Below are 20,853 nucleotides of genomic sequence, written 5' to 3' on the forward strand. Positions count from 1 at the left end.
TGATTTATAAATAGCTTCGGCACAAAAGACAAAACGGTCTCTCCAGCGCATAAATGGTTGTGAGTTTACGTTTTCATCATCTTTGGTAAAATCAAGTCCACCACGTAGACACTCATAACACGCTCTACCATAATTTTTTGCGGATAATCCCAATTTTGGTTTAATAGTACATCCCAATAAAGGACGACCATACTTGTTCAACTTATCTCTTTCAACTTGGATACCATGAGGCGGGCCTTGGAAAGTTTTTGAATAAGTAGGGGGAATTCGTAGATCCTCCAAACGTAGAGCACGTAGGGCTTTGAAACCAAATACGTTACCTACAATGGAAGTAAACATGTTAGTAACGGAACCCTCTTCAAATAGGTCTAATGGATAAGCTACATAACAGATCCATTGGTTGTCTTCCCCAGCAACAGGCTCGATGTGATAGCATCGTCCTTTGTAACGATCAAGACTGGTAAGTCCATCAGTCCAAACAGTTGTCCATGTACCAGTAGAAGATTCGGCAGCTACTGCAGCCCCTGCTTCTTCGGGCGGAACCCCAGGCTGAGGACTTACTCGGAATGCTGCCAAGATATCAGTATCCTTAGTTTCATACTCTGGGGTGTAGTAAGTCAATTTATAATCTTTAACACCAGCTTGAAATCCAACACCTGCTTTAGTTTCTGTTTGTGGTGACATAAGTCCCTCCCTATAACTCTTGAATTAAGAATTCTCACAATAACAGGGTCTACTCGATGTTAATTAGGCGTAAATGAAACTTTAGAAAAAATCTCGTAAAACAAAAAAAAGGATATTCAATTAATATAATATCAACTCATTAAAGAAAATTGAGGGCATGCTTAGGTTAATGAATATGTTTCATTCATATATAATGCGTACACCCTGTGTATGTTCTATCCTATAGGAATTCCACTATAGGAATTCGATAGGAATTGAGTTGTTGTTATGGTAAGTTAACACGGTTCGTTATTAAACCATGGATTTGATTTACCAAATCCATAATTATTGTATACTCTTTGATAGATATAGCGCAACCCAAATTAATTCCTAATCCTTATTTTACAAGTTCTTAATAGTTCTCTTTTCTTATTTTGAATGCAAATACCTAACTAAATACTAATAAAATTCTTTGTTGACAGCAATCTATGCTTCACAGTAGTATATATTTTGTATATCGAAGTCCTAGATAGGAAAGTAGAGTAGGCACAGATCCTCCACAAAAGGCAAAATGTATGTATATGAAAAAAAGATTGATTGAACTTTCCAACGGACTCATTCCATGAGTAAACGATTGAATGGGATTCGCTTGGGCAACGAAATCAAGTCCTGGTCCCCTTTTCTCTCTTATTGAATTAACTAATTCATTTCCTTTTTACTTTTGGATTTTTTTTGATTTGATTTGGCATTATTCAACAATAAAAAAAGAAAAATTTCGACAAATTCCTTTTTTTTAATTATGTGATAATTATGAGAACCAATCCTACTACTTCTCCTCCCGGGGTTTCCACAATTGAAGAAAAAAGTACAGGTCGTATCGATCAAATTATTGGACCCGTGCTGGATGTCACTTTTCCCCCAGGCAAGTTACCTTATATTTATAACGCTTTGGTAGTCCAGAGTAGAGACACTGCCGATAAGCAAATTAATGTGACTTGTGAGGTACAACAATTATTAGGAAATAATCGAGTTAGAGCTGTAGCTATGAGTGCTACGGACGGGTTGATGAGAGGAATGGAAGTGATTGACACGGGAGCTCCTCTCAGTGTTCCGGTCGGTGGAGCTACTCTCGGACGAATTTTCAACGTTCTTGGGGAGCCTGTTGACAATTTGGGTCCTGTAGATAGTAGTGCAACGTTCCCTATTCATAGATCTGCGCCTGCCTTTATCGAGTTAGATACGAAATTATCCATCTTTGAAACAGGTATTAAGGTCGTCGATCTTTTAGCTCCTTATCGACGTGGAGGAAAAATAGGACTATTTGGGGGGGCTGGAGTAGGTAAAACAGTACTGATCATGGAATTAATCAATAACATTGCTAAAGCTCATGGGGGCGTATCCGTATTCGGTGGAGTAGGGGAACGGACTCGTGAAGGAAATGATCTTTATATGGAAATGAAGGAATCCGGAGTAATTAATGAAAAAAATATTGAGGAATCAAAGGTAGCTCTAGTCTATGGCCAAATGAATGAACCACCGGGAGCTCGTATGAGAGTTGGTTTAACTGCCCTAACTATGGCGGAATATTTCCGAGATGTTAATAAGCAAGACGTGCTTTTATTTATCGATAATATCTTTCGTTTTGTTCAAGCAGGATCAGAGGTATCCGCTTTATTAGGGAGAATGCCCTCCGCAGTGGGTTATCAACCTACTCTTAGTACAGAAATGGGTTCTTTGCAAGAAAGAATTGCTTCTACTAAAAAGGGATCTATAACTTCGATTCAAGCAGTTTATGTACCTGCAGACGATTTGACCGACCCTGCCCCTGCCACAACATTTGCACATTTGGATGCTACTACCGTACTTTCCAGAGGATTAGCTTCCAAGGGTATTTATCCAGCAGTAGATCCTTTAGATTCAACCTCGACTATGTTACAGCCTCGGATCGTTGGCAACGAACATTATGAAACTGCGCAAAGAGTTAAGGAAACTTTACAACGTTACAAAGAACTTCAGGACATTATCGCAATTCTTGGCTTGGATGAATTATCGGAAGAGGATCGTTTAACTGTAGCAAGAGCAAGAAAAATTGAGCGTTTCTTATCACAACCGTTCTTTGTGGCAGAAGTTTTTACTGGTTCTCCAGGAAAGTATGTTGCTCTTGCGGAAACTATTAGGGGATTTCAACTAATCCTTTCCGGAGAATTAGACGGCCTACCTGAACAGGCTTTTTATTTGGTGGGTAACATCGATGAAGCTAGCACGAAAGCTATAACCTTAGAAGAGGAGAACAAATCGAAGAAATGAAATTAAATCTTTATGTACTGACTCCTAAGCGAATTATTTGGGATTGTGAAGTGAAAGAAATCATTTTATCCACTAATAGTGGCCAAATTGGCGTATTACCAAACCACGCCCCCATTAACACAGCAGTAGATATGGGTCCTTTGAGAATACGCCTCCTCAACGACCAATGGTTAACAGCGGTTCTGTGGAGCGGTTTTGCGAGAATAGTTAATAATGAGATCATCATTTGATCATCATTTTAGGAAATGATGCGGAACTGGGTAGTGATATTGATCCGGAAGAAGCTCAAAAGGCACTTGAAATAGCCGAAGCTAACTTGAGTAAAGCTGAGGGTACGAAAGATTTGGTTGAAGCGAAGCTCGCTCTCAGACGAGCTAGGATACGAATCGAGGCTGTCAATTGGATTCCCCCATCCATGAAGACAATCCAGTGGTTTATAGTTGATACAAAGAAAAAGGAAGAGGGGTAGAAAAAGTTATTAGATAGTGAGCGAAGTAAGTCCAATGCTATCTAGTAATTTTTCTACCTACTTACCTACTATTGGATTTGAACCAATGACTCCCGCCGTATGAAAGCAATACTCTAACCACTGAGTTAAGTAGGCAATTTATCACCACAAAGGAAGACCCATTACTTCGATCGATTATATATGAATCCCTTTTCTAAGCAATACCGCTCTGTTATTGGTCTGTTATATACTAAATACTAAACTAAATACTAAACAGATACAGATCAAAGGGGTATCCTCTGGCATTAGAAAATATTCATCTGACAAGAAATTATCTATATGTTAAGATATCTGTGATAAGGGCTATAGCTCAGTTCGGTAGAGCAACTCGTTTACACGTGCGCCAATGCTTTTCAAAGGAGCTTATTATGCAATGACATAATCGATCTTATTGCAAAATCAATGTCTTACTTCATAGATTCGAGAGAATAGGAGAACAGTAGCCTGACAAACAGTCGGTTCAGTCGATTCAGTGCCAATTCAGGTGCCTAATCAAATAGAACCCTTATGGATTTGCTAGTTGATAAGGTAAATATCCAGCCCACTAAATGCTAGGCGTAATGAGGATAAGGGCCTCCAAAAAACTTCTTTTCGTTCTATGAACTTTAAGGTGTATGAAGTCTCATAGTTAACTCTTGCAGTGGAACGATAGAGACTCCATTTCACTTAGGTTGATTTAATTTAGACCGAGGCAGACCTAAGTCAAGGTAATCCTCCTTTGAAACACTTTGGTATTGCTCCTAGATAGATCATAATACAAAAAATCAATCAGAGCACAGGGAGCCATCTCATTATCTTTCCGTAAAGAAAAACTATGGTGGACTAACTGATCTTTAAATCAGTTTATGAAAGAGCCCAATGCAAAAAAATGCATGTTGGGTCTTTGAAACAGTTCAAATCATTTCGATAATAATCCGTTTGATCTGTTTTACCGAGAAGGTCTACGGTTCGAATCCGTATAGCCCCTAATATGCCCTTTTTTAGATTTTAGGATCTCTATCCTATGTTTTCTTTAGTTTAGTATAGTTTTCATTTTCTCATTAGTATTTGTTTATAGACTGGATAGGCGCCTGCGACATAGAATAGAGATAAAAGCATTACCAAAGGCTCATTCATCGAAAATCAAAATCATACAGACAGGAAAAGAAAAACGAATTTCTATCAAATCAATAGAAGAAAGGATCCTTTCCCTGATTTGAATCCCGTCCTCCTTCAAATAGGATATCTCTAGACTTCCCTATAATAACTGCAATGCTTTTATCCATTTGCGAATTCCTACTTTGTTTTAAGTATATTATTACTTTGTTTATAGATACATTATGTAAATTGATCAACTTTAAATAGAAAAAATAAAGTAAAGAGTAAATAAGAAAACAGAATATTCTGTCTCATAGTTCTGAAATAGAGTTCTTTATTTTTATTTTATAGTATTACTTCTCATTAATTATACTGCATAGATTAGTCCTACTATCTTAATTAGGTTCTAATTTAGTAGTATTCTCATTTTTATTTTAATAGTCTCTTATTATTTTATTATTAAATATAAATAAAGGATAGAGCTATTCTTTTTTCTAGAGATTCTAGAGAAAGCGAGACAAAGTGAAACGAGAAAGTTTTCTTTATATAAGAATTAGATCTACATACACCATATCTAAATAGAATGGAAATCCAAAAGAAAGGGAGTTGGGATTCCATTGGATGAATCTTTAAAGAAGATGCAGCACAGAGGAAACAAAAGGCTAAACTAAGCGCTTTTGTTTGAACAAAAAAAGATTCTTGTTTCACCGAGGAAAAGAGAGAAGTTCTGGATAAATTGACAATGCTGAATTGAATTGACTAATTTAAGTTCCGCCTATTCCACATTAATGGGAGTACATTATGTTTCTGCTTCACGAATATGATATTTTTTGGACATTTCTAATAATAGCAAGCCTTATTCCTATTTTGGCATTTTCGATTTCAGGACTTTTAGCCCGGTTAGTGAAGGACCAGAGAAGCTTTCTAGTTATGAATCGGGTATAGAACCCATGGGAGGGGCTTGGGTACAATTCCGAATACGCTATTATATGTTTGCGCTCGTTTTTGTTGTTGTTGATGTGGAAACCGTCTTTCTATACCCTTGGGCAATGAGTTTCGACGTATTGGGTGTATCCGTTTTTATCGAAGCTTTGATTTTCGTGCTTATCTTAGTTGTTGGTTTAGTTTATGCATGGCGAAAAGGAGCCTTGGAATGGTCTTAACTGAATATTTAGACAAAAAAAAAGAAGGAAAAGATTCTATTGAGACAGTTATGAATTTGATTGAGTTCCCTTACTTGACAAACAAGTTCCAATTCTGTTATTTCAACTACACCAAATGATCTTTCGAATTGGTCAAGACTCTCCAGTTTATGGCCCCTTCTATACGGTACCAGTGTTGTTTCATTGAATTTGCTTCATTAATAGGCTCACGATTCGACTTTGATCGTTATGGATTGGTACCAAGATCAAGTCCTAGGCAAGCAGACCTAATTTTAACAGCCGGTACGGTAACAATGAAAATGGCTCCCTCTTTAGTGAGATTATACGAGCAAATGCCTGAACCAAAATACGTCATTGCTATGGGAGCCTGTACTATTACAGGGGGAATGTTCAGTACGGATTCCTATAGTACTGTTCGGGGAGTTGATAAGTTAATTCCTGTGGATGTCTACTTGCCGGGCTGCCCACCTAAACCGGAGGCAGTTATAGATGCCCTAACAAAACTTCGTAAGAAGATATCGCGAGAAATAGTTGAGGATCGAACTCTATCTCAAAATAAAAATAGATGTTTTACTACCAGTCACAAGCTTTATGTTAGGCGCAGTACTCATACAGGAACTTATGAGCAAGAATTGCTCTATCAATCACCATCTACATTAGATATATCTTCTGAAACTTTTTTCAAATCCAAAAGTTCAGTACCTTCCTACAAATTAGTGAATTAGGAGAGGGGCTCTTTTGTGTAGAAAAATAAAAAGCAGGGCAATCTTTCAAACTTGCATCCGAAATGTGAAATATTTATACAAAGAGGGAGAGATGAAGACAATGCAGCAGGGTTGGTTATCTAATTGGCTAGTCAAACATGAGGTGGTTCATAGATCTTTGGGCTTTGATCACCGAGGAATAGAGACTTTACAAATAAAAGCAGGGATTGGGATTCCATTGCTGTCATTTTATATGTATATGGTTACAATTATTTACGCTCCCAATGTGCTTATGATGTAGCACCCGGTGGATCTTTAGCTAGCGTGTATCATCTTACGAGAATACAATATGGTATAGATAATCAGAAGAAGTCTGCATAAAAGTCTTTGCCCAAAAGGATAATCCTAGAATTCCGTCTGTCTTCTGGATTTGGAGAAGTGCCGATTTTCAAGAACGCGAATCTTATGATATGGTGGGAATCTCTTATGATAATCATCCGCGCCTTAAACGTATCCTAATGCCTGAAAGTTGGATAGGCTGGCCCTTACGTAAGGATTATATAACCCCCAATTTTTATGAAATACAAGATGCTCATTGAATGATAAGAAATTCATGCTCACTTATACAACACAACTCCAGATTTTATTCAAGTCAAGGAATATTTTTAGGTTCTTTTCCTAGATGAAACGGAAATACCTATTTATAATTAATTCCTAATTATACAAAAGCATTCCAGATAGACTGAGCAAAAAAAGGGTTTCATTTGGATTCCCTATTTTGAAAATCGCATATTAATTTCCTTCATATGAACAGAAAAATAGGATGACTCAAAGAAGTTCTCTACCAGGAACTTTGTACCGCGCACATTACTTAGCACAACTAGGAAAATAAGATAAGATAAAGATAAGCAAGACTAAAAAAATATTCGTCGGAATAGCGGAATACAAAATTAAGAACGCAAAAAAATAAAGGGGAATCTCACCCCCTTCTTTATCATAAAGAAAAGATATATTTTAAAACTTCTTTAAAAGAAGTGCCTCTATATTTATATTATAGATTTATCCACTTAGATGAATAAATATTATTAATGAATATGTATCACAATCCATCTCGAGGTATTTGGATCAATACCTATTCGGTGGATCTTTTTTTTTTCTCTGCCAGGAACCAGATTTGAACTGGTGACACGAGGATTTTCAGTCCTCTGCTCTACCAACTGAGCTATCCTGACCTTTTCTTGTGCATCATCCTAGTAGAGTATTTGTATCTATGTCAATTAAAAGGACTAAAAATTAATTAAAGTATTTCAAATTTAAAATTTGAAAATGGGGGGGTAGTCCTATGCATTGTGCATGGTTTACTTAAATAAAACTTAAAAATAGAGTGAATAACCAAGATTTCTTGCCGATACTCTAATAAAAAAGAAATCTATTCAATGAATAGGATAAGATCCATTGAGTTCTCTTCGCATTCCTTTGTGAAAGAGTAGAATGAGAAAGCTAATGAATCTTAAACCCATTGCATTGATAAAAAGAAAAAAAAGAGGATAAATAATAATAATATAGTATAGTTAGGGAATAAAAGAGGATTTGGGGATAGAGGGACTTGAACCCTCACAACTTATAAAGTCGACGGATTTTCCTTTTACTAGAAATTTCATTGTTGTCAGTATTGACATGTAGAATGGGACTCTCTCTTTGTCCTCGTCCGATAATCCACTTTTTTAAAGATCTCGAAAACTTTGAATTTGAATTGAAGAATTTGATTATTCAATATTCGATTGGAGTGGATTCACAATAATGAAAAAAAAAATTATGATATGAGTTTTTTATTTCATAATCATTATCATTTCTAATTTCATTTTTAAAAAGATAAAGAACCTATATTATAATTATAATATAATATGAGTTCTGTGATTAATCGTTTGCTATGTCAGTATCTATACGTGTTTATTAAATGTATAAGGTATAAAACCCCTCTTTCTCTAATTTAGAATTAGAAGGAATTCCACTAACAACACAACGTAATTAACTCGATTCGTTAGAACAGCTTCCATTGAGTCTCTGCACCTATCCTTTTCCTTTGTATTCTAGTTCGAGAACCCCTTGTTTTCTCAAAACACGGATTTGGCTCAGGATTGCCCTTTTTTAATTCCAGGGTTTTCTCTGAATTTGGAAGTTACCACTTAGCAGGTTTCCATACCAAGCTCAATACAATCAAGTCCGTAGCGTCTACCGATTTCGCATATCCCCATTTCCCTCTTCTTTGAGACCAGGATTCCTTGTGTAATTTCATCCATCTCTTAGTTTTTTTTTTGAATCATTGAGTTCATCACTCAACGTAGTCTAGCAGTTCAGTTCGACTCTATTTGAGAGACCTCGCTTGCTTATTGCAATTCAGAATTGAATTGATTCTATCCTTGATGTATTTGCAATTCAATCCGAATCAATATATCCAAAAGTTTTTATCTCCCCCACCTCCCGTCTTACTTTTTTATAGTATTCAAAATTATACTATAACGCTTGATATTTATTCTTTTTTTCTAATCAGAATTAGCAATTTTATTTACTCTGACTCTATGTTCCCCTTAGTGAAATATTAATCCTCAAATTATTAACAAATAATAAAGTCTATAATGATCAAATGAAAATACCAATAAATTCTATAATTTTATTTTTTAATATCCTATAGTTAAGCATATCAAGCTAACTTTATCTTTAAGAAGTTTTAGTATTTTTTTATTTTTATAAGTATAACTTCAAATTTAGAACTAGTTAATAGCTAAGATTAATAACTAATATCTGAGATTTACGGATTTCCTATACTATACCTATTTCTATTTGTTACACTATTCCGTTATGTAAGCCCACTTAGCTCAGAGGTTAGAGCATCGCATTTGTAATGCGAGGGTCATCGGTTCAAATCCGATAGTCGGCTTTTTTTTTTTCTCTATCGATGTTCTACGAACAAGAATCTCTTTTTTTCCGAATTAAATGGAGAATCCAGGATCTTTTATGTTTTTTACCTTACAATTTTGCTAGATACAAAACAATAAAATAAATAATATATATACAAAAAATAAAGATTTTGATGAAATTCCATTTTTTTGGGTACTTTAGTTGATTTTACTCTGTTTATCCTGTAGTTTAATTCAGTTTTAATTTCGATGTATTCTGTAATGTAAATACAATGAAATTAATTGTGTAAAATGAAATTTCAATAAAATAAAAAAAGGAGTCTTCATGTCCCGTTATCGAGGACCTCGTTTAAAAAAAATACGCCGTCTGGGAGCTTTACCAGGACTCACTAGAAAAACACCTAAATCCGGAAGTAATCTTAAAAAAAATTCAATTCTGGGAAAAAGGAGCAATATCGTATTCGTCTTCAAGAAAAACAGAAATTGCGTTTTCATTATGGTCTGACAGAACGACAAATTACTTAGATATGACATATCGCTGGAAAAGCAAAAAGGTCAACAGGCCAGGTTTTACTACAATTACTTGAAATGCGTTTGGATAATATCCTTTTTCGATTGGGTATGGCTTCAACCATTCCTGGGGCCCGCCAATTAGTCAACCATAGACATATTTTAGTTAATGGTCGTATAGTCAATATACCAAGTTTTCGTTGCAAACCCCGAGATATTATTACTACGAAAGATAACCAAAGATCAAAAGGTCTGGTTCAAAATTATATTGCTTCATCGGACCCGGGAAATTGCCAAAGCATTTGGCGATTGACACGTTGGAATATAAAGGACTAGTAAATAAAATCCTAGATAGGAAGTGGGTCGGTCTCAAAATAAATGAGTTGTTAGTTGTAGAATATTACTCTCGTCAGACTTGAACTTAACGAAAAAAGGAAAGGTTCATAGAATTTTCTTCCCCTTCCCCTTTCCCCGAACTAAATCGCCCTAAGACCATTACCATTAATTTGTATTTTCCCATCAACTAGCTAAAATTGATTAACCCTAGATTAGGATCCTTTTTTCTTTTTTCTCTATGTGTATTTTACATACCACAGTAATTTGCTATAGAGAATTTCTAATCTATTAAATCAAAATAAGATAATATAAGATATTATTGCTGGAAAAAATTGTTATTTGATTTGATACATTGTGATCCTTAACGTTGATGAATTAAGAAAAACGGAAAGAGAGGGATTCGAACCCTCGGTAAACAAAAGTCTACATAGCAGTTCCAATGCTACGCCTTGAACCGCTCGGCATCTCTCCTACATAACTTATTATGGAAAATAAACTGAGTGAATAGCGAGTTTTCTTATTCCTGCAGTACAGGTACAACCGCAACCACTCGGGGGTTCCATAGTTCTATTGGAAAAATTCCTTTTGATCTAAGTGGAAGGATACAGGATTTTTACTAGAAATTGCGCTCGCTATAAAAAAAAAGTTTTAATTTGGGTTTTCCCGCAACTAAAGAAAAAGAAAATGGAAGAATTCTTCTTATTGCATAATAAAATAAAGAAACCTTAGAATTCCGTTTGCATAAGATACGCTACACCATACTATCGAAATCAAAAATAGGGTATGAGACAATTAATAACTTTGAAAACACGAAATAGTTGATAACATAAGTTGTTGTTCAGAAATAGCAAAGTGGAATGAAATCCAGTCTTAGTCAAATATTTCATATCTCTTCGTGTCCAAGCAGAAGGAAAAGGATACAATTTGAGCTGAGCGGAAAATCCATATCTCTATCTCTCTTATCCATTTAAAGCATATGGATTTAGAGTAGAGCATATGGATCAATCTATTTATAATTATAAGAATCGAATGTGTTTGTTTTTATGTTATTTTGTGAAGGAATGAAAACAATTCTATATAGAATGGGTTGGGAATTATGCCTAGATCCCGTGTAAATGGAAATTTCATTGATAAGACCTCCTCAATTGTAGCCAATATTTTATTGCGAATAATTCCGACAACCTCAGGAGAAAAAAAGGCATTTACTTATTATAGAGATGGTGCGATTTGACTCTTTTTTTTTGCTTTTTTTTAGCCCTACCTATACCTCAGTCTTACGAAAAAGAGAGGGGGTTGGCATAGAGAGAACCAAATTTGTAAAGCAAACAAACCCACGCTTCGGGAAGGTGAGGCGAACTAACAATTCCTTCCGTCGTGTATCCTCGATTGATGCGGCTTCAGATACTTCAATTGTAGATTTGAGTATTGAGCGAAAGGTTACACCTACAGGATATGGTATGGTATGGATTACAGGCCAATCCTACTCTATTAGTATCCGTAGGCAGCATAGGGGAGAAAAGCACTACACCTAGAAATAGGAATCAACAAGAGAAAAACTTTGTTAGAAATTACCCCTTTCCTGATCGGTATCAGGGCTGGGAAGAATGGTTGGGATAACAAACAACCATCAGGTTTGTACTTTGGATACCCCTATGAACCATCAAAGATCGTTGAAGTAGCTAATTCCTCTAAATAGGAGGCGTTGAGAACAAAGAAATTATTGGAGCTATCGTTTTCCTCTAGCATTAATAGAATTCATTGGTGTTAAGAAAAACCTCTTGTGGGAAGGTTGGCTAGAGATTTCTTGAAAAATACCAGCCCCTTTCGGTTCATAATGAGACGGGACTAATTCTATTTTGATTCTATAGATTATTTCGCTTAGTACTATTATGTACAGAAGGGAGGAGCCGTATGAGATGAAAACCTCATGTACGGTTTTGGAACGGAGATTTTTTTGAATAGAATGAACGACCGTAACGGATGTTGGCTCAATCCGAAGGAAATTATGCGGAAGCTTTGCAAAATTATTATGAAGCTACGCGACTAGAAATCGATCCCTATGATCGAAGTTATATACTCTATAACATAGGCCTTATACACACAAGCAATGGAGAGCATACAAAGGCTTTGGAATATTATTTCCGGGCACTAGAACGAAACCCCTTCTTACCGCAAGCTTTTAATAATATGCCGTGATCTGTCATTACGTGCGACTATCTCCACTATAGAAAGAAAAAAAAAAAGAGAGGATCAAATTTTCTAGTAAATACTAGAAAAAAGGGCTTTCTACATAGGGATCGTAAAAACAACGATTTTTCCCTATCAGCTGTAGGAAGGAAGGACACTTCACGAGAATCAAAAAACGAAGAAAGTATGGCCTATACTACTACTCTATGGATAAAGTTTCTCAAATTGATAGAGAAAGCACCGTAAAGATCAATTAGTGAGCGACTGGGTCGATACAACTAAAAAAAACTGCTTACTTATCCCATGATATGGGGCAAAATTTAGGAATCCGCTTATGTAATAGAGCCGATCCACTAAGGGATTAAGCAGCGGTGTAGTATCAGATCCCAAAGATAGTAAGTTCTTTTTTCTTTCTTATGGAAAAAAGTCTTTTTCAAGGATTCTATAGAGATTTCATATATGAAAACGGGATAGTTACCTTTCAGAAAATTTGAACGAAGGCTCTATATCTATCTATGCTTCATTCTTCTGAAGGTGGAAAAAAGATCAAACTGATTATTGATAAAAATTAGGGTTTGAAACTTAGGTAATTAATTTCTTCTGCTTAACCCAAGAACAAATTGGATCGATTTTGATAAATCGAATTCAGTTAAGATAGGGGAAATTCAGATAGCAATTTCTGAGCCGTATGAGGTAGGAAACTCTCAAGTACGGTTCTAAGGGAAGGAACTCCTATTCCGACCGAGGAGAACAGGCCATTCTACAGGGTGATTCGGAAATTGCGGAAGCTTGGTTTGATCAAGCTGCTGAATATTGGAAACAAGCTATAGCGCTTACTCCGGGAAATTATATTGAAGCACAGAACTGGTTGAAGATTACGAAGCGCTTTGAATTTGAATAAGACCATGCTCCTTCTTTTTCATAAAATGGGTGGTTTGGTTGTTGATCCATTAATCAAATAAATTAGGTCGTAAGATCGAATCAAGAATTTCATTATATCCATTTCTTATACCTTCTATTTTATATGATATTTCATAAGAATAAACCATAGGGATAGGGTCTAGAATAGAAGTAATAAACTGAATAAAAAGAGGGGGCAATCTAAATATTGCTAATATATTAGGACCATCTTATTAATAATTCTAATGAGTTATCTTGGAATTTAGAATCAAATAAAAAACCCTATATTATGCTCAAGGAAAGTAGATATAGATAGGAGCTTATGCCCTCAAAAAAAAATACACTAGTTTCTTAAATTAAAAAATAAAAAAGATTTTTTTCTTACGTCGAGAAATATTTGTTTTTTCAAGATAAACAATGTCCGTTAGGCACCTAATCTTTATGTCATAATAGACCCGAACACTTGCCTCGGATTGACTTCAATATATAATTGCTCCAGTGAATAACTAAAAAAAAATAGAAGGATGGTAGATAGTAAAGAAAAGAACTAATCACAATATCTATCTTTCAAAATCTATCTTTCAAAATCTATCTTTCAAAATATATATCTTTCAAAGATTCACTAAAAAGACAGTTGGCGGGTCTCTTTGTATGTCTTGTCCGGAAAGAGGAGGACTTAATGATTATTCGTTCGCCGGAACCAGAAGTAAAAATTGTTGTGGATAGGGATCCTGTAAAAACATCTTTGAGGAATGGGCCAGACCCGGCCATTTCTCAAGAACACTAGCTAAGGGCCCTGATACTACCACTTGGATCTGGAACCTACATGCTGATGCTCACGATTTCGATAGTCATACTGGTGATTTGGAGGAGATTTCTCGAAAAGTCTTTAGTGCTCATTTCGGGCAACTTTCCATTATCTTTCTTTGGTTGAGTGGCATGTACTTTCATGGCGCCCGTTTTTCCAATTATGAAGCATGGCTAAGTGATCCTACTCACATTGGACCCAGTGCTCAGGTAGTTTGGCCTATAGTAGGGCAAGAAATATTGAATGGTGATGTAGGCGGGGGTTTCCGAGGAATCCAAATAACCTCTGGTTTTTTTCAGCTTTGGCGAGCATCTGGAATAACTAGTGAATTACAACTCTATTGTACTGCAATTGGTGCATTGATTTTTGCAGCGTTAATGCTTTTTGCTGGTTGGTTCCATTATCACAAAGCCGCTCCCAAATTGGCCTGGTTCCAAGATGTAGAATCCATGTTGAATCACCACTTAGCGGATTATTAGGACTTGGGTCTCTTTCTTGGGCGGGGCACCAAATTCATGTATCTTTACCAATTAACCAATTTCTTGACGCTGGGGTGGATCCTAAAGAGATACCACTTCCTCATGAATTTATCTTGAATCGGGACCTTTTGGCTCAACTTTATCCTAGTTTTGCCGAAGGAGCAACCCCTTTTTTCACTTTAAATTGGTCCAAATACGCAGAATTTCTGACTTTTCGCGGAGGACTAGATCCAGTAACCGGTGGTCTCTGGCTGACCGATATTGCGCACCATCATTTAGCTATTGCTATTCTTTTCCTAATCGCAGGTCATATGTATAGGACCAATTGGGGTATTGGCCATGGACTTAAAGATATTTTGGAGGCTCACAAGGGGCCCATTTACAGGACAAGGCCATAAGGGTCTTTATGAAATCTTAACAACGTCATGGCATGCTCAATTATCTCTTAACCTAGCTATGCTAGGCTCTACAACCATTGTTGTAGCTCATCATATGTATTCTATGCCTCCCTATCCATACCTAGCTACTGACTATGGTACACAACTTTCCTTGTTCACACACCACATGTGGATTGGCGGATTTCTAATAGTCGGTGCTGCTGCACATGCAGCAATTTTTATGGTAAGAGACTATGATCCAACTACTCGATACAACGATCTATTAGATCGCGTCCTTAGACACCGCGATGCAATCATATCCCACCTTAACTGGGTATGTATATTTCTAGGTTTTCACAGTTTTGGCTTGTACATTCATAATGATACCATGAGTGCTTTAGGCCGTCCACAAGATATGTTTTCGGATACTGCCATACAATTACAACCTATCTTTGCTCAATGGGTACAAAATATCCATGCTACTGCGCCTGGCGTAACAGCTCCTGGTGCAACAACAAGTACTAGCTTAACGTGGGAGGCGGCGAGTTAGTAGCAGTAGGTGGCAAAGTGGCTTTGTTACCTATTCCATTAGGAACCGCAGATTTTTTAGTCCATCACATTCATGCATTTACCATACATGTGACTGTATTAATACTTTTGAAAGGTGTTTTATTTGCTCGGAGTTCCCGTTTGATACCCGATAAAGCAAATCTAGGTTTTCGCTTTCCTTGCGATGGGCCTGGCCGAGGGGGAACATGTCAAGTATCCGCCTGGGATCATGTTTTCTTAGGTTTATTCTGGATGTACAATGCAATTTCGGTAGTCATTTTCCATTTCAGTTGGAAAATGCAGTCGGATGTTTGGGGTACTATAAGTGATCAAGGGGTGGTAACTCATATTACAGGGGGAAACTTTGCACAGAGTTCCATTACGATTAATGGGTGGCTTCGAGATTTCTTGTGGGCACAGGCATCGCAAGTCATTCAGTCTTATGGTTCTTCATTATCTGCATATGGTCTTTTTTTCTTAGGTGCTCATTTTGTCTGGGCCTTCAGTTTAATGTTTTTATTCAGCGGCCGTGGTTATTGGCAAGAACTCATTGAATCTATCGTTTGGGCTCATAACAAATTAAAAGTTGCTCCTGCTACTCAGCCTAGAGCCTTGAGCATTATACAAGGACGCGCTGTAGGAGTAACCCATTACCTTCTGGGTGGAATTGCCACGACATGGGCATTCTTCTTAGCGAGAATTATTGCAGTAGGATAGTGGCTAGGAGGATTTGAAAGGCATTATGGAATTAAGATTTCCCAGGTTTAGCCAAGGCTTAGCTCAGGACCCCACTACTCGTCGTATTTGGTTTGGTATTGCTACCGCACATGATTTCGAAAGTCATGATGATATTACTGAAGAACGTCTTTATCAGAACATTTTTGCTTCTCACTTTGGGCAATTAGCAATAATCTTTCTATGGACGTCCGGAAATCTGTTTCATGTAGCTTGGCAAGGAAATTTTGAATCATGGATACAGGATCCTTTACACGTAAGACCTATTGCTCATGCGATTTGGGATCCTCATTTTGGTCAACCCGCTGTGGAAGCCTTTACTCGAGGAGGTGCTGCTGGTCCAGTGAATATTGCTTATTCTGGAGTTTATCAGTGGTGGTATACAATAGGATTACGCACCAATGAGGATCTTTATACTGGAGCTCTTTTTCTATTATTTCTTTCTACGCTGTCCTTAATAGCGGGTTGGTTACATCTACAACCCAAATGGAAACCAAGCCTTTCGTGGTTCAAAAACGCGGAATCTCGTCTCAATCATCATTTGTCAGGACTTTTCGGGGTAAGTTCTTTGGCTTGGACAGGACATTTAGTTCATGTTGCTATTCCCGCATCCAGGGGGGAGTACGTTCGATGGAATAATTTCTTAGATGTATTACCCTATCCCCAGGGGTTGGGACCCCTTTTGACGGGTCAATGGAATCTTTATGCCCAAAACCCTGATTCGAGTAATCATTTATTTGGTACCGCTCAAGGAGCGGGAACTGCCATTCTAACTCTTCTTGGGGGATTCCACCCACAAACGCAAAGTTTGTGGCTGACCGATATGGCTCACCATCATTTAGCTATTGCATTTATTTTTCTCATTGCCGGTCACATGTATCGAACTAACTTCGGAATTGGGCACAGTATTAAAGATCTTTTAGAAGCGCATACTCCTCCGGGGGGTCGATTAGGGCGTGGCATAAGGGCCTTTATGACACAATCAACAATTCGATTCATTTTCAGTTAGGTCTTGCTCTAGCTTCTTTAGGGGTTATTACTTCCTTAGTAGCTCAACATATGTACTCTTTACCTCCTTATGCATTCATAGCACAAGACTTTACTACTCAAGCTGCTTTATATACTCATCACCAATATATTGCAGGGTTCATCATGACAGGGGCTTTTGCTCATGGAGCTATTTTTTTCATTAGGGATTACAATCCGGAACAGAATGAGGATAATGTATTGGCAAGAATGTTAGACCATAAAGAAGCTATCATATCTCATTTAAGTTGGGCTAGCCTCTTTCTAGGATTCCATACCTTGGGCCTTTATGTTCATAACGACGTCATGCTTGCTTTTGGTACTCCAGAAAAGCAAATCTTGATCGAACCTATATTTGCCCAATGGATACAATCTGCTCATGGCAAGACGACATATGGGTTCGATATACTCTTATCTTCAACGAATGGCCCCGCTTTCAATGCGGGTCGAAGCCTATGGTTGCCCGGATGGTTGAATGCTGTTAATGAGAATAGTAATTCGCTTTTCTTAACAATAGGACCTGGGGATTTCTTGGTTCATCATGCTATTGCTCTAGGTTTGCATACAACTACATTGATTTTAGTAAAGGGCGCTTTAGATGCACGCGGTTCCAAATTAATGCCAGATAAAAAGGATTTTGGATATAGTTTTCCTTGTGACGGCCCAGGGCGCGGCGGTACTTGTGATATTTCTGCTTGGGACGCATTTTATTTGGCAGTTTTCTGGATGTTAAATACCATTGGGTGGGTTACTTTTTATTGGCATTGGAAACATATCACATTATGGCAGGGCAACGTTTCACAATTTAATGAATCCTCCACTTATTTGATGGGATGGTTAAGAGATTACCTATGGTTAAACTCTTCACAACTTATCAATGGATATAATCCTTTTGGGATGAATAGTTTATCGGTATGGGCGTGGATGTTCTTATTTGGACATCTTGTTTGGGCTACTGGATTTATGTTCTTAATTTCCTGGCGGGGGTATTGGCAGGAATTAATTGAGACTTTAGCATGGCTCATGAACGCACACCTTTAGCTAATTTAATTCGCTGGAGAGATAAGCCCGTGGCTCTTTCCATTGTGCAAGCAAGATTGGTTGGATTAGCTCACTTTTCCGTGGGTTATATATTCACTTATGCAGCTTTCTTGATTGCCTCAACATCAGGCAAGTTTGGTTAATTTAGTTTGTTTTTTTGTACTGTATCAGCACCTAGTTCATTACTCTTGATAGAGAGGGAGGATCTGCCTTTTTAGATTTCTTTTTCTATTTATTTTTCCATCTAGGATTAGAACCGTATACTTGGTAATAATAGCAACGACACATTATGGCAAAAAAAAGTTTGATTCAGAGGGAGAAGAAGCGGCAGAAATTAGAACAGAAATATCATTTGATTCGTCAATCTTTAAAAAAAAAGATAAGAAGCAAAGTTTCTCCCTTGAGTTTGAGTGAAAAAACGAAAATGCGAGAAAAATTGCAATCCCTACCGCGTAATAGTGCACCTACACGCCTTCATCGACGTTGTTTTTTGACCGGAAGACCTAGAGCTAACTATCGACATTTTGGGCTATCCGGACACGTACTTCGAGAAATGGTTTATGAGTGTTTGTTACCGGGTGCAACAAGATCCAGTTGGTAAGGATAAAATACCCTTTCGTATTTGTATGGATTTCTGGAATTGATAATCATAGAGGAGCCCTCTTTACCATTCTGTATAAATGGACTATTCTATTTGTATAGATATTGGTAGAGGGGCGTATCCAACCCTCTTTTATCCACTAGTTACCCCTCTTTAGTTTAAGAGTATAGAGCAGTTTGGTAGCTCATAAGGCTCATAACCTTGGGGTTGCGGGTTCGATTCCCACTACCGGCTCCATACTCCTTCTTTATGATATATGCATGATATAATATATACATCATGCATTTGTATCTGGATTTTTTGATTTCCTAAAAGAGTTTTGGTCTAACAGTTTTTTCTCGGAAGAAGCAAAAAAATAAAAGAAAGAATAAAATATGAAAGAAAAGCGTCCATTGTCTAATGGATAGGACAGAGGTCTTCTAAACCTTTGGTATAGGTTCAAATCCTATTGGACGCAATCTTATTTCTATCTATTCTTTAAATAACTATACTAAACTAAAAACAAAGAAAACTTTTTTGCATGATTCAAATGAAAAAGCTTTCTCAACGATTCCTATTCTACTAACAAGAGTAGACATGCAAAATTTATTTGTTACTGAAGAGAAAACCGTTCCAGCTGTTCCTGAATAGCTTCCTTCAAAAGGATTTCCGCTTGCTCGGTGAATGTCTTGCTAGAAGATATAATTTCTTGGAATTGAGGTTTAGTATCTTTTAGATGTTTACGTAACTCATCCAGAAATTTATTTACCTGTTCAATTTCTAACGAATCAAGATATCCTCTTGTTCCGGTATAAATAGTAGCTATCTGCTCTTCCACTGGGAGAGGATTTGCCTGGGATTGTTTAAGCAATTCCCTTAATCGTCGACCCCTTGCCAATTGATTCTGACTTGTTTTATCGAGAGCAGAGGCGAATTGTGCAAAGGCTTGTAACTCTGCGAATTGCGCTAGTTCCAATTTTGATTTGCCAGCTACTTGTTTCATGGCTTTAATTTGAGCCGCGGATCCTACTCTGGAAACAGAAATACCCACATTAATAGCGGGTCGAATTCCGGCATTGAATAGATCCGCAGATAAGAATATTTGTCCATCTGTAATGGAGATTACATTAGTAGGAATATAGGCGGAAACGTCTCCAGATTGAGTCTCAACTATTGGTAAAGCGGTCATACTTCCTTCGCCTAAAAGAGAATTTAATTTAGCGGCTCTTTCTAAAAGGCGTGAATGCAAATAAAAAACATCCCCTGGATAAGCCTCACGGCCGGGAGGTCTTCTTAATAGAAGGGACATTTGGCGATAAGCTTGTGCCTGTTTGGAGAGATCATCATAAATTATTAAAGTATGCCGTTCGCGGTACATAAAATACTCAGCCAGGGCTGCTCCCGTATAAGGAGCGAGGTATTGTAATGTAGCAGGTGAATCCGCCATTTCAGCTACTACAATAGTGTATTCCATAGCCCCCTCCTCATGGAAAGTAGTTACTACTTGAGCTACGGAGGATGCTCTTTGACCGATAGCTACATAAACACATATTACACCTTGCCCTTTTTGATTGAGAATTGTATCTGTGGCTACTGCTGTTTTGCCAGTCTGTCTGTCCCCAATAATTAACTCTCGCTGACCGCGCCCTATAGGGATCATCGAATCGATAGCAATAAGCCCTGTTTGAAGAGGTTCGTATACGGAACGCCTGGAAATTATACTTGGAGCAGGAGATTCAATTAAGCGAGATTCGGAAGCTATAATTTCGCCTTTCCCATCAATAGGTTTAGCCAGAGCATTTACAACACGACCCAAGTAAGCCTCACTCACGGGTATCTGAGCAATTCTTCCTGTTGCTTTTACAAAACTTCCCTCTTGTATCATCAACCCATCGCCCATTAATACAATCCCAACATTTTTGGATTCCAAATTCAGAGCAATACCCCTAGTACCTTCTGCAAATTCGACTAATTCACCTGACATT

At 37.3% G+C, this 20,853-nt stretch overlaps 3 non-coding genes across 3 annotated transcripts; 2 read left to right on the plus strand and 1 right to left on the minus strand.

Annotated features, from left to right (window-relative positions):
* Positions 1-7,581: 7,581 nt before the first annotated feature.
* Positions 7,582-7,654, minus strand: TRNAF-GAA (transfer RNA phenylalanine (anticodon GAA)). Its single transcript has one exon. It is a non-coding gene; the product is annotated as a tRNA-Phe (tRNA).
* A 1,633-nt stretch (positions 7,655-9,287) lies between these two features.
* Positions 9,288-9,360, plus strand: TRNAT-UGU (transfer RNA threonine (anticodon UGU)). Its single transcript has one exon. It is a non-coding gene; the product is annotated as a tRNA-Thr (tRNA).
* A 9,914-nt stretch (positions 9,361-19,274) lies between these two features.
* On the plus strand, positions 19,275-19,346 carry TRNAR-UCU (transfer RNA arginine (anticodon UCU)). The gene has a single exon. It is a non-coding gene; the product is annotated as a tRNA-Arg (tRNA).
* The last annotated feature ends 1,507 nt before the right edge of the window (positions 19,347-20,853 follow it).

This window comes from Aegilops tauschii, unplaced genomic scaffold (genome assembly GCF_002575655.3).
Source record: "Aegilops tauschii subsp. strangulata cultivar AL8/78 unplaced genomic scaffold, Aet v6.0 ptg000993l_obj, whole genome shotgun sequence".
Lineage (NCBI taxonomy): Eukaryota > Viridiplantae > Streptophyta > Magnoliopsida > Poales > Poaceae > Aegilops > Aegilops tauschii.